Source organism: Macrotis lagotis, chromosome 6, assembly GCF_037893015.1.
Source record: "Macrotis lagotis isolate mMagLag1 chromosome 6, bilby.v1.9.chrom.fasta, whole genome shotgun sequence".
Classification (NCBI taxonomy): Eukaryota; Metazoa; Chordata; class Mammalia; order Peramelemorphia; family Peramelidae; genus Macrotis; species Macrotis lagotis.
In genome coordinates, this window is record NC_133663.1 from 62,394,099 (window position 1) to 62,406,270 (window position 12,172).

General features: G+C 36.5%; 1 protein-coding gene and 1 long non-coding RNA gene across 2 annotated transcripts in view; one reads left to right on the plus strand and one right to left on the minus strand.

The window, feature by feature from the left end:
• LOC141490884 (uncharacterized) overlaps window positions 1-12,172 on the minus strand; it is a 119,898-nt gene that overhangs the window by 99,421 nt on the left and 8,305 nt on the right. The window lies entirely within an intron of this gene.
• SERPINE2 (serpin family E member 2) overlaps window positions 1-12,172 on the plus strand; it is a 77,227-nt gene that overhangs the window by 794 nt on the left and 64,261 nt on the right. The gene's annotated exons all lie outside the window — the stretch shown is intronic.

Genomic DNA, 12,172 nt, shown 5'->3' on the forward strand with positions numbered 1-12,172 from the left:
CCAGTGGGTATCCAGGTGTGACCACAGCTGCGAATCTGTAGAAAGAGGGAGGAAGGCAGTCCAAGCAGCCAGCTTCTCTCTATAGACCCCGACAAGAGAAAAGGACATGGGAAGAAGAGTAAAGGGCAAGTCACTGGGGGAGTCGCACACGTCCCTGAAGGGGGGGGCATCTCTCTCCCCTCCCAACTTCTGAAACTTGAAATCGTTGCTTAGCCAATGGAAGAGGCAAGAAGGGGCACCCACAGGAAACGCCAGCCGGCCTAATGATGAAGCTGGGGGCCAAAACCTGCCTTGAGAGTCACTTCATTAAAGAAGGGCTTTGATGAGTCGATTACTTGCTGTTTGCCCTTCCTACCCCTTCCTTGGGGAAAGTTGGGCTGGGGACTTGGGGGATATTTTTCTTGTTGGACCTTTTTCTCTTGAAGGTTTTGTCTAGGCATTCAGAGAGGCTTGGAATAGAAAACTCATGAAGGAAAATAAAATCATTCTGATTGTCACCGGATTGTCCACCATTGATACATGGAAGTATCTCTGGGTGAGCTGTTTACATCACAATTTTAAAAAGTAGGAATTGTGGCGTGGACTGCTAAATAAGTTTATCGTGGACATTTTCTGAGATGCTTGTGAAATATTCTCGAATTCTATCTGTTTTGAAAGAAACATTATTTCCCCTTCTCTTAGAGGGAGGGAGAGGTGGAGTTAAAATATCTAAGATCTACAGGAAGCAGACACAAGATAATCTCAGATGGAAGGCTGGAACAACTGAGGGAGACCAGGAAAGGTCTCCTGAGAAAGGTGGATAAAGCAGAGATTCAAGTCCTGTCTCTTCTGACTCCCGGGAGTCCTGCTGTATTATCACGTTGCTTTCTTTAAACATAATGCACCTTCGTCAAGGAAAAAATAATCTCCAGAAATTCTTTAGACAATTAGGGTTAGGGTTAGATTTTGTTGTCCCTTGCTGTGGGTAGTCGGTGATGTAAATGGAGCTCAAAAGAAGAATGTCCCCTTTAGCATCAAGGAAAAAGCAACATCTTCTTTCAGTCCCCCAAATTATCTGAATTGTTTTGTTAGAATAAAAATGAAAATCCCACACTTAAAAAATGCTTTTGATCTGTCATAAGGTAAACATAAAGCACTGGAAAACAAGAGGCACAGTACAGTAGGGGAGAAGGCAGAGCCTCTTCTCAGCTTTGTGACTTGGGACAGGTCACCTTATATCTCTGGGCCTCAGTTTCCTGATGTGTAAAATGAGAAGCCTGAACAAGATAATCATTGCTTGATCCTTCATTCTTTAATTACAAATTTTAAAAAATTAATCAAGATATTTCTATAGTTAACTTCCTTCAAGATGCTATCCAAAACATGTCAGTCCAAGGTGCTACTGCTGAAGGCTCTAGAGATGTCCTTTGGTTTTGTTGCCCAAAAATTCACTTCTGTAGGTAGTCATTTAGCTCATGGATTCCTTTTGCATCATATATATGACAAATAGGCCCTCCAATCTTTGCATGGAGACTCTCAGTGAGGGGAATCCCTTTATGTTTTCCAAAAGGAAATTTAATTGTTAGAAAGCTTTTTCTTTTTTGCAACTTTTTCCTGTTTTTCCACAATTTTGCCTTCTACTTAGCAGGTAGGTAGTTCAATGAATAGAGCTTGGAGCCAAGTCAGGAAGACTCATCTTCCAGAGTTCAATCTCTCTTTGTGACTTAATCCGATTTGTCTCAGTTTCCTCAGCTATAAAATAAGATAAAGAAGGAAATGCAAGCCACTCCAGAATTTCTTCCAAGAAAAGTCTAACACAGCTGAAGAAAAAGAACATTTCTTATTCCACATACTATTCTATTGAATACTGGGTGCTATCGACTCCCCTACTCCCCCAATTTTCTCTTTTCCAGACCAGAAAACCTTGGTTCATTCAATTGGGCTCAAAACCCTTCATGGTTCTTGTTGGCTTTCTCTCTGTGGCCTATAGTTTATCACTTCATTATGTTTCCAAAAACTCTGGCTACTGAACTGAAGACAGTACTCCTGATATTGTATATACTCTCTTATTCCTGGCATCTCTGGTTCTCTGTGTAGTCCAAGGTCACATTGGCTTTTTTTAATTGCCATATCAAACTAATGACTTATATTGAGCCACCAGGTATTTTTCAGATTAACTGCTAACTATGCCATTCCCCATTTGGTATTTGTTGAATTGATTGTTTTCAATCTATATGGATGGATAAATTCAAGTGATTTTTTGAAACGTCTTCATTCCAAGTTATTCTACAGATTGATAACTTTTAAGGGGATGAGTATGGAGGAAGCAGTATCTCTTAAATAGAATTTCAGACTTTAAGATCTGACAATATACTACATTCCTGCTCTTCTCCCCCACTCACACCATTTTTCAGCTCTGGAGTTAGTGAGAATTGTAGGTGTTCAGTCAGAGACTGAATATGCCCATTTCTTTGAATGTTGTCTAGGCTATCAGTAGTATCCCATGGTGTCAGCTTCTAATAGAAATAAGATTCCTGCTGGCCACATACTGACTTAAAAATCACAAATCAGCATTCTCTATGTTGTGTTGTATTTTATTTTGTTAAGCATTTCCCTATTATATTTTAATCTGGGGCAGTTTTGCAACCTTGAATTTGACACCTCTGGTCTAGGGTCTAGCATAGAGTAAACCAGATTACTCCTGTTCCTTTCTCAAGCTTGGGAAATTCCATGATTTAACAAGGAAATTAAGAAAATTAACTTAGAACCATACTGTGGGCCAGTGCTAGCATGTTTATTAACTGTGTGACCCTAAACAAATTGCTTAATTTGTGTAAGTCTCAATTTCCTTATCTGTAAAACAGAGATAATTCTTATAAACAACATATCTTGAAGGTTGTGAGTTTCAGAGGAATTTTTGAACTATTATCTAGTTCAACCATCTCATTTTACAGATGATGAAATTGAGACCTAGAGGGTTTAGAGTGACTAGTCCAGTGTTAAGAAAGTAGTAGAGGGGTAGCTAGGTGGCACAGTGGATAGAGCACCAGCCCTAGAGTCAAGAGGACCTGAGTTCAAATCCAGTCTCAGACACTTAATAAGGACCTAGCTGTGTGGTTTTGGGCAAGCCACTTAACCTCATTGCCCTGCAAAAACTTTAAAAAAAATAGTAGAGCCTAGATTAGAATCCAGCTCCTCTGTCCCCATGTCCATGGTTTTTCCTATTCTCTCATGCTTGTTGGGGTTGTTGCAGAAAAAAGCATTTTGTGTCTGATAGGGAAGCTTGCTTCATACCTCTTATGAAGTAGTGACTTAGAGTTATGGAATTAAGCTTATGTTTGTAGACATGGTAATGCATTGATTCATTTTGGATGACTGTAAGTATTTGTTACAAGGGAGAGTTCTATTATGGGAAATGAGTAATGACAATGATATTACAAAGAAAAAAGGCACCAATAAAGTTTAAATTATAAATCTCAGAATATTCATAATGTGAGTTGTTTTTAGGTCTTAAGAATATAATACATGTCATAATGGGTCAGAGATTCTGTCTCTAAGAAGAAATGGTTTGGGAGTAGAAATGATGGCTGAGATCAAGGATGTCTTCCCTAATTCCCCTTTCATTCTCATCTATCAACTAAGAACTTCTTTTGGACTTGGAATCAGCTGAACTGTATTCTAATCCTGACTCTGTCACTAAGAAGCTAACTAACTTAGTGACTTGTTGCACCATCTTGGAGGCATTATTCCCTTAAAATTATGAATTTTAGCTCATGAGATGGTCAAAGGTCCCTTATAGGCCTAATGTCTGATGGCTCCAGAACTGGTCTGTTTTTACCTTTCACTGTCTTTGGGCAATGGTATTAATTTCATCAATTTACCGACTCCGTTATAAAATAGCACTTCATTCTATTGCCCTATTACATTTTTTATTTGATCTAGAGCAATCTATGTCCTTACCACTTTTTTCTTCTCCAAAAGACTAATACTACCAAATAAAAATAACTAGTATGTAGTGCTATCTCACCTATAGTGCTTTGAAGTTTATAAAGCATGGTGCATATGTCATTTCAAATGATTTTTCACAACAACCCTATGAGATATCTGCCATTATTATCTTTATTTGACAGATGAGGAAACTGAGGCTAAAAGATAGTATATGGCTTCCCCAGAGGCAGAAAAATAGTAAATATCCAACTCCTCAAGCTTCAAGGAGGGCCCTTTGTTCTGAACAGTCCTACATCTTCTTAAAACATGATTTTATAAAAACCTTTGATCATATCCCCCTCTTCTTATCAGTCTTTGCCACTGATGATGCCTAACTTTAGCTTTTAGAAGCTCTTTGATTCCTATGATCATTTTAATGAACTTTCTCAGATTTCATGCAGTCTGTCATTCTGAAGTTCTTGGTTCAGAATAATATGCTAGATTTCAGGTGCCTTTTTGGACAGGTGTCCCACTTGGCCATCCCTTCCATTCACTGTGGTGCCATAAAGGTAACCTTGGATTCTTGAAGACTCTCTACAGAGCCCAAGATTTGAAAGGTCCTACCAAACTGGAAAGATTGAGTGCTTGTCCAGAAATGAACAGTAAGCTAAGGATAGCTAAGGCAGAGAGATTCCTTAGTAGATTGGCTTTAGGACAACTCTAGAACCCATCTAACCCACACTGATGAAATCACATATCCTTGAAGTGTTGAAATATGTACAAGAAAGAGATAATTTTCTGTTTTGTCCTTGAGGTTGACCAGTATCCTGTTGACTTCATCCCCTATATCATTTAAAAATAATCACTACCACCCCCAGAATCCAAGGTCAGCAGTTCTAATTCTGCCTTTGCCATGAAATAGGGTATATCTCTTTGGACAAGACCTAAGTATAAGGTTGCTGTAGTCAGTCCTGGACACCAATAACTTAGGAAACTAACACTGTTTCTTCATGTGAATTGGGGGTTCTTAACCTGGGGTCTGTGGACAACTGAGGAAACCATAAACTGAGGTGGGGGAAAAATTACATTTTTAGTTTCACAAACTTCTAATTGAAATTTAGTATCTCCTTCAATTGTATTTTTTAAAAAGTCTTCTTCTGAGAAGGGATCTATAGATTTCACCAGACTGCCAAAAAGAGTCAGTCACACACAGACACAAAAAAAAGATTAAAAACCTCCAGTCTACATGATCCCTGAGGTTTTTGCCAGCTCTAAAATTTTGTGACTTCTGATCTCTTTCCTAACATACATTTAATAGCTTCTTTTAAGCCCCTTATTTTATAAGTGTTTGGTCTGGATTCTTGTTCATATACTGGTAGAGTTATAGAATCATAGATTTAATAGAAAAACCCTTAGAAGTGATCTAATTTAGTATTCACTTCACAATTAGGAAACTGGAGTCCAAAGATATTAATACTTGTTTAACAAAATTTTTAGAAGCTATAAAAATCTCAACTACTGTTATTATTATTATTATTATTATTATTATTATTATTATTAGTCCTAGTGCTGTCCACCGGAGCTACACAATATATCTACTCTTTTTCCTACATGGAAAAAAAATCCTTTAAATAAAATTTTATTAAAGCTATTATGTGTTCTCCTTCTACCTCCAAGGTTTCTTTCCTCTGGTTTTGTGCCCACAGTTCCATCAAACAATCCTTATTTATAAAAATCATCCTAAGATCAATCTCTGGTGAATTCCTTTCCTTTGAATACTTCCTCATTCGCAGCCTTGTGCATTTTCCCCTTTGTCTCCAATCCAGCTCCTTATCCATGACTAAATATTACCTCTAATCCCATGGAAACTCACTTATATAGAATAACCTTTAATGAAGAACTTCATAAAGTATTTTTTGAAAGTCAGTAAATTACATCGACATTCTTCTTAATCCACATGCTTATTTACCTTGTCAAAGAGTACTAAAACATCCGTAAAATCGAATTTCTTATGAAAAGCACGTTGTTTTTCTCTTACCAGATTATATTTGCCTAGATGTTACATGATTTTTGCTACGGAGCCGATCAACCTAACAGATTCGGAAATAAAAGTCACAGTTGTGCTTAGTTGTCTTTTGGGACTTCCTTTGAATACACAAATCTCACCATTATGATACTAACCAGTCCTCTAGTAATTATTACAAATGACAGTTCTAACTAACTAAATGTCCCATAGTCTCATCCTAGAGTTCAAGCAATTCCCTTAAATCAAGTCCCAAGTCCAATTTTTAAAATTTGATCTAGAGCAATCTACCTCCTTACCACTTTTTTCTTTTTCAAAATACTAATACTACCAATAAAAACAGCCAACATTTAATGCTATCTCACCTATAATGCTTTAAAGTTTATAAAACATAATAACATAAGTTATTTCAAATGATTTATCACAACTACCCTGTGAGATATCTGCCATTATTATCTTCATTTTACTGATTAGGAAACTGAGGCTAAAAAAATAGTATCTTGCCCTGAGTCAAACAAATAGTAAATATTCATCTCAAGTACAGTGCTCTTGGGGCGGCTAGGTGGCGCAGTGGATAAAGCACCAGCCTTGGAGTCAGGAGTACCTGGGTTCAAATCCGATCTCAGACACTTAATAATTACCTAGCTGTGTGGCCTTGGGCAAGCCACTTAACCCCATTTGCCTTGCAAAAACCTAAAAAAAAAAAAATTACAATCAAGTACAGTGCTCTTGCCCACTATGCCCCCCAGTTGCCTCCCTAATTGCAAACTTGGACTGGGCAGTACTTTGTTATTAATAATTATAATTGTTAAATTTGTTTATTTTCATCTCAATATTTATTTTTTTAAAAAAAGAGAGAATGTTAGTCATTTGAAAAGTAATAATTTTTAAATTGAATGTCTTTAATTATTGATCTAAGGAAACACTTTGGTTTCACCATAACGTGACATTGTTTCTACTTTGCCGACTTATGGGATTTTTGCTTGAAGACTATGCCAGGCATGGAAACATTTTTTCTTTTCAAAATTCACATCAGGTGATCGCTTTGCTATGTGTCTTTAGAAAAGAGCTATCACTTCTCTTTTTATCCAGAGTTTTCATGGGCTGTGATTGGGGGTGGGTGTTTATAATGCAGAATAACACATCACACTTCAGAAGTGAACAAGGCATTTGAAAAGGTGAAAGAATATTTTATGAGCCTGTGAAGTGACACTCTTTCTCACTATCTCTATGGATTCACGATCTCTTTGGTGCAGACAACAATGCTTCCAAATCTTCTCGTTCAGTGCAATCTTTGGCAAAGTGTTTCAATAAATGCTCCATAGAAGAGTCCCTGATATGCTGGAATCACAAAATCTCAGACTTGGAAAGTTTTTTGGTCTCTACCTCATCCAACTTGTACCTCAACAAGAATTCTGTCTACACTATTCCCAAGAAGAGGCCATCCACTCTTAGCTTGAAGACCTTTTACTGAACCTCACTCCTGGTAGACAACCCATTCTACTTTGGTTAGCAAACTTTTCCTCCCATCAAACCCCATTTTGTTTCTTTGTAACTGCTACCCAGAATGTCTTGTTCTGGCTCCTGGACTCAAGTAGAATAAATCTGATCCTCCTTTCATGTGACAGCATTTCAGATACTTGAAGACATCTGTTATATACTGTTCCTTCCAGCCCAGTCTTTCTGGTTACTTCATGTGATCTTTATAACTCGAGACCCTTCATCATTCCGATGATTCTGCTCTGGATTTTCTCTAAACAATCAACTCTTTCTAAAATGTAGTACCTGGTATTCCAGAAGCAAATCAATTAGTTTAAAAAGCAGTGGGATCTGACTTCTTTAGTATTGTATTCTGCCTTTTTTTAATATAGTATATGATTGTATGACTGCTTTGCTTTGCTGCTAATTCACACTGATTATATTTCAGACCCAGGTCCTTTTCAGATGGACTGCTCCTAATTATACTTATTCCATCTTATACTGGCTAAATATATTGCTTTGCATTTATCCCTGTGTTTCAATCCAGTGTTTTAATCTGTCACAACTTTTTAAATGTTCATTTTTATTGTGAATTTAATAAAAAACAACATTTTCATATTCAAAGAACAATAGAAAAAGGGAATTGTATATAAAGCCATGAATCTCCACTATATAAAGTTTGTGGTTGGGGTTTGTTGGTTGAGGTTTGTTTGTTTGATTGGTTGGTTTTTGCATACTACAGATTTAACATGGCAGTTCTAATACTGTGTCCCCTTCTGAGCTTCCTTCTCTCTTCTATTTATAGATACTTTTTTCTTTCTTTTCATCTTTTTGGTTTTGGTATCAACTCACCCCTACTGCCCCCTCCCCCCCCAAAAAAAATCTCTTTTATAAAAAAAACAAATGTTTTAGCATAAAACACCATATATTGACATGTCTGAAAAATGTATGTCTTGTTCTATTGCCTCTAGTACATATCATAGTTTTTTTTGGGGATCCTGACTCTCTTTTCTAGTTTGTTAACTACCCTTCTCAGTTTTGCTATCTACCAATTTGGCAAACATGCCATCTGTCCCTTTAATTAATTAATATAGCATAAAGCATTCCTTGGAGCATCCTCAAAAATGATAGCTATGGGGGAGGGGCAAAGTTCTTCCAATTTCATAATTTACATAATATGAGATAGATTATGATATGGCTTTTCATTGTGGCTTTAACAGTAATAGCAGGAGAAAATTTGTTAAATCCTTCAATAAAAATCTAGGCAAACTCTATGTCATTTCCCATGATTAACTCTATCAGTCCAATAAACTATCAAAAAAATTATAAATGTAAGGTCAAAGCCATCCCTTCTAATTCTAGTGAATTGTCTAGTTATAAACTCTTTTTTTTAATTGAATCAATTAGATTTCATTGTGAACCGGGCCTGTACACCTCCTTGAATCAATCAAAGCCATTGCATGCGAGACTCATTGTGTGAGTCATGACCTAAATACTTTCATAAAAGGGAAAAATGCCTCAGAATTGGGGAAGAAGAGATTTTGAACAGCTGGATTCCAGAGGTTGGAGCAGGCATGGAACAATTGTAGGACCAAACTGTGGCAGAGAAAGGAGATATGGAGGAATGATCTTGGCTCTATAAATTAGTATGGAAAGGAAGAGCAAGGCTGAGAGGGAGTCCCAAGAAAAGGTCATCTCTTTTCTCATTTTCTCCTCCCTGTGTCTAACACAAGACACAATATAATCCTCAATTTCATAACTTAAATGTTTTCAGTAAATTGAATTTTTTGTTTCTGCCACAGTGTGGTCAAGGGCTAATGTTACATTTAAATAAAAAATATAGATAGATAGGAAGACAAACATATAGATAAATAACCTCTACCAAGGTAATAGAAAATTTTCCTAACTAGGAAGAATCTAGACCTTCTCATCTAAAATAAATTTCCTAAAACTAAAGAGAAGGAAACCAATGGAACTTATGAGTCCTTATTTTGCCCTCTGGGCTAAAAATGAGCCTAAATTATAATAATGTGTTACAATAGGAAATGAAGTTAGTCTTTGTCAACAGGTAATCACAATGTCATAAGACTTATGTGAAAACCAGGTTTATTATAAGAAAAATGAACATGTGGAACCCAGAGTTCACAGTACTTACAGATTTATGAAAATACGACAGCCAGAGGAGAAAACAGGAAGAGGCATGGCATAGGAGGGGAAAGGTGCAGTAACCCCTCCTGAAGGGAAGGAATAAGGAGAGGCAAAAACCACTTTCTTTTTCCTTGGAAACCCTTAACTAGATTGTAAAGATCAAAGGGTTGGCATACCTGTAAAGAACTCACCCCAGCTACAAATAACAAGTTTTAGAATTTTATCAAGGTTTGAAGTCAAACTCACTGGCTTTATGCTTTATAGATTTTTTTAAATCAGTAAATTCTCCAATTCATTGCTCTCTCTCCCATCCTTCACCATTTTGCAAAGCTCAATGACTATGTTTCTTCAAATCTGCCATTTAAAAGCCCTAGGATGTTGGGCTTGGTGACATGAACTCATCAGTGGCAGCAAAGTTCTCTCTTAAGTTTCCCTTCCTCTCCTGGGTATCAGATCTCTATTAGTCATTTTTAATTTCTTCTTTCTAATCCTCAGACATTTTCCTTGATAGAGAAAACAGAATGGAAATAAAAGTTAAGCAGCTCTGCCCTCTCTCCTTTATCCATTATACTGGGTAATCCACCTTGATTACTTTGACCAGCTCAGTCCTACCAGTTCTATAATTATCCTTTTCCTCCCAATATAGATTTTGTTTTTTAAAAAAATCTCATTATGCTGCCGAACAGACAACTGCAGATCATTCTTAATTTTAACAGTCCAAACACTATTCTTATAAAAATCATGCCCAACATCTATATCTTCATCTTCCATCTTGCTCACAATCTTTTTGAAAATTTGATTGATTTCCCTCTGCATCTCCATATACATCTCTTTATACAATTCTCCCTTTTCCTCCTCATTGCATGTTTTACTTTGTGTTCTCAATCTCACTCTTGAGATTTTCTGAGTTTTCATCAGTACTCTTTCATCAGTCCATGTGAAATTACCTATCCTTTCTCTGAAAAAGTCCTCTGCTCACCATAGCCATCTCTCCTCTTCTCTATCATGTTCTGAGGTAAATAAATTTGATCTTCCTTCTTCCCATGAGATTTCTTTTATTTTCATCCCAGTAACCATTTTTCCATTGTTGGTAACAATCAGATTCAGAATGGAAATTCCCCTCACTGGTTCATACTTTTTTTGAGAGATTATCATAAAGGCAGCCAAGAAATTGTTAGCTGCCTTGCTTTGGTTAGAAAGCAACATCTCTGTAAATGTCTACATTGTGTTTCCACTCTAGGCTTGTGATCCTTTTCTTAAATTGCTCATCTGGTTTGAGTATGTTCTAATACTTGTTTCTGCCTTATTTGTTCTTCATCTAAATGTTTCCTTTCAAGTTTCTTCCTTCTACTAGATTTCTTCAATGAGTATATTTTTTAAAAATACAGTTATATTCTATACATACATGCTCACCCCTCAACTTTCACATAGTCTCTTCTTTCTGAATACTCTTTTAGAATTCTATCCTAATTATGTCTTATCCCACCAAGTCTCAATGTGTTGTAGTCAAATTTGTTTCCCTATGTGAGAATCTTTTATTCAAATGACTTTGTAGAGGGCTTCTTCTGGCTCAGCTACTATTTAGACAACACCATTGTATCATTTCTATAGTCCATCATTCTCAATGATGACTAGCTTACCTCTTGTTCTGCTAATGCATATCCTTAATGATATTTTAATATGCTTCTCCCAAGTCATCATTAGTAATATGCTACAGCCTTCTTAAACTTACTCTGTTAACCTTTACATTGCCTTTGGGTCATCTGACATTGTATTCTGTGTTCTGTGAGTAATAGCCATAAAGCAATGAGCAGCTCAGGATCACTGAGAGGTCTATCTGGTTTCCCAAGTGTGATGTAAGCCAATCTTCTATTCATTTCTGGATCTAACTCATTATCTATAAGCAGCACCCATCCAAGATATCGATACCCACATTGAGAGATAAATGAATTCAATGAAATGTCCTCCAGTTACATGTCATTCTGACCCCAGATTCATTGTTTTCCACTATAAGATAAGTTCCCATTTTATAAATTGAATGACGGAATTCTCGACTAAGTTTGGCTGTTTTCTATAGATGGAGAATACTGAACTTGGTAGATAATGCTTGCTCTCTTCTAGGACTTGAACTTTAAAAGATCTCAGCAGCTAGATTCAGAACAAATGATTGGGAGGATGATGAGTTAGCAAAAAAAAGTATTACATTCATCCACTGGATATAGGTAACCCTCAGCCCAGAGAGCTTTACTTCAGATAAACCAAATGCCGAGAATAACACAGTTTTGTTTTTTAGGTTTTTATTTAAGCTTCCTTTATGAAAGATCACAGTTTTCACAGGAAGAGGAAAAACTTTTGGATATTTTCTTTTTTCCCAAAGATGCTGTTTAATTGAATTTCCAAAGTAGATATTTATTGTCTTGTCACTTATTACCTATGCAACCCTAGGCAAGTCATAACTCTGTTTGCCTCAGTTTCCTCATCTGTAAAATGAGCTGGAGAAGGAAATGACAAACCACTCCAAGATCTCTGCCTAGATAACCCCAAATGGGGCCAAGAAGAATTGGACTTGACTGAAAAATGACTGAAAGAGAACATTTATTGATTGTGGATGAGAAA